Consider the following 2846-nt stretch of genomic DNA (forward strand, 5'->3'; position numbering starts at 1 on the left):
TTTATAGATTGGGTTCTCTTTTTTTGATGTTGGTTATATAGAAATATGTACGTAAATGTCATCGTCGTTAGTTTCGCTGTTGCATAATAATATTATTGGATATATTTGATTCTTGCAGGATAATGAAAACATGTTTAATTCAGATTATCTGACTCAATCGGATACAAGTACAAATAATATGAGAAGTATTTTTTGTCACTGGCGACAGACATATTTCCTGGACCCTGGGAGGCGATGTAGAGACCGTATTTCAGGATTTCATTCATTTAAAACATAAATTTCATTCCATTGGTTTAGAACTAAATTGTACAAAATGTGAATTATTTATTACTGACACGACTGACAGACAAATGACAATATCCAAATTTTAATCATTAGCACCACAGATTAAAATTATAGATAAACAGTCTCTCCGCCTCCTTGGGGCTCCCATCCTAGACCAATCTTTTTCTACATTTATTTCGGAAAAAATTGATAATTTCAACGATATTTCGGAACGCCTACAAAAAATTACAATGCATTCGGCCATCACAATTATTCGACACTGCTGTTTTGGTCCTAAATTTACATATTACCTCCGTTCTTCTCATCTCTTTAAACATAGCCACCTTTTAGACCCAATTGATAAAATTATCCGCCATACCCTCAGCTCCATTCTCAATGTGGCCCTGGATGACCGAGCCTGGCAACAAGCCACATTGCCCATCCGGATGGGAGGTCTCGGCGTCCGCAAAATTACCAGTATTAGTTTACCGGTATTCATAGAGTCTGGCCAACGAAAGCTGTCCAAGAAAAAAGGCGGCAATTTTAAAAAATCAAGAGCTGCCAACCCCGGTTATACGCTGCCTAAACGGAGTTGATACTTTATTATAATTCTAAACTAATAAGCGATATTTATATGTGTTTCATATCAGAACATTACGAGTGTAATAACATTAGTAAACAATGCCATAGCATAGCCAGGGTACGGCATTTATTAACTTCTGCATGCATTGAAGTCCACAGGGATGAATTAAAAAAAAAGTTATTACAAAACGTTTATTTGATGGAATAGATATTTTAATTTCTTTACTGTTTCCGCAATTGTAAGTTTGTTTCCTCGTAGTCGTTGTCCTCGTTAATATTATCTGAAAAGTAGATACACCGTGAAAACTATTGCGTTTTTTGCAAATAAGTCAAAAGTATCAAGATGTTTCAATGGAAATTCAAAAAACTAACCTAAAAGTGAAATGACTGAATCCAGTCGTCGTATTTTCTCTGCAAATTACTGATTCAAATCACTTTGTACGTCTTTATATTTGTCAATCATGGTAAATAGAAGCATTCTCGTCGAACTTTTGATTGTTTTCGGCATAATTTTATATAAAATCAATGAAATAAAATAACAAACTGACTTTATTATGAAACGTCAATGGGACAATTTTGACAGTTCTAAAATATTGCCATATTAAAAGTTTAGAAATTAATTCGTGGTCAGCTTTCGTTGGCCAGACTCTATCCTCGGTTCACGGCACTGAGAAATTAACCAGGAATATTCTTACTCCAACACTGGCTGATTTCGAGGTGCCGTATTTAGCCGAGGCTATGGATACATGGAACATTACTTGCCCGAACGAAAATTTACCCAGCAACCCGTCTTCCCAAAGACAGTGGGATGAGCCGCTCTGCAGAGTAACCCGGAATAGTTTGATAGAAACGGCAATTACTCCTGCTGAGCGAGCTCGCCTACTGGCTGTGGGTAGATGGGAGTCGGGGCTTTGGCTTCAGGCACTACCGTCGTCAAATATTGGCACCATGTTTGACGATACAACTTTCCGCCTCGCTACTTGCTTACGTATAGGAGCACCGTGCTGCTCCCCTCATCGCTGCCACTGTGGTGAGGCTGTCACCAGCCTCGGACACCACGGCCTGTCGTGCAGCCGCAGTGCGGGCCGTATTGCCCGGCATGCAAACATCAATGACATTATACGTCGAGCTCTTGTTGCCGTCGGGGTACCAGCTGTATTAGAACCAAACGGCAGCACGCGACGACGGTAAGAGACCAGACGGCATGTCGTTATTCCCTTGGAAGATGGGTAGGCCTTTAGTATGGGACGCAACCTGTGTCGATACTCTTGCGCCATCACACCTTCCAAGTTCTTCGTGCTGTGCTGCTGCTGCCGCTGCGGCTGCGGAGAACCTCAAGCGGCGGAAATATAGTGGCCTTGTCGGAAACTATATTTTCGAACCGTTTGGGGTTGAAACCCTCGGGTCGTGGGGTCCGAATGCCCACATTCTATTTAAAGATCTCTCAAGGCGGCTGGTTGACTCTTCTCGTGACCAGAAGGCTGGCCTCGGACAAAGAATCAGCATGGCGATCCAACGAGGTAATGCTGCCAGCCTCTTGGGCACGCTCCCAGTTGACAGCGATGGGGACGAATTTTTTGACGCTTTTTAGTTGTTTGTTTTACTAGGATAGTTTTTGATTTTTATTGTAAATATGTATTGTAAATATCTATGTAAATAAATTATAGGAGCAATAATAACTTTAAATAAAAATAGACATATTTGTTTTAATAAACTATTTACATTCCTAGTTTGTATTGTTGCAGGAAAATGAAGATACAATACATGGAAGACGAATTATAGATTTTAGTTTTTTTATAAATCAATTACTTATACCTAATTGATAAACATGGTGAAAAGTTTGGTTGTCGATTAAATAATTAAAAAATTGTAAACGATTATTCGTTTATTGTAACTCAATCGAGCTATTCTAGGTTATAAAATTCATCAGTACAAATTATATTTCATAAACTATAAAACCAATAAACTATTTCGGAAAAAAAGTGGCAAAGTCTCAAGTT

General features: G+C 39.0%; 1 long non-coding RNA gene across 1 annotated transcript; it reads right to left on the reverse strand.

Annotated features, from left to right (window-relative positions):
• Positions 1-1024: 1024 nt before the first annotated feature.
• On the reverse strand, positions 1025-1492 carry LOC126055221 (uncharacterized). Its single transcript, XR_007511321.2, has 2 exons — positions 1219-1492; positions 1025-1127 (listed from the first exon to the last, which is right to left on the reverse strand). It is a non-coding gene; the product is annotated as an uncharacterized LOC126055221 (long non-coding RNA).
• Between the last annotated feature and the right edge of the window lie 1354 nt (positions 1493-2846).

The sequence above is a fragment of the Helicoverpa armigera genome, chromosome 2 (genome assembly GCF_030705265.1).
Source record: "Helicoverpa armigera isolate CAAS_96S chromosome 2, ASM3070526v1, whole genome shotgun sequence".
In the NCBI taxonomy this organism is placed as follows: domain Eukaryota; kingdom Metazoa; phylum Arthropoda; class Insecta; order Lepidoptera; family Noctuidae; genus Helicoverpa; species Helicoverpa armigera.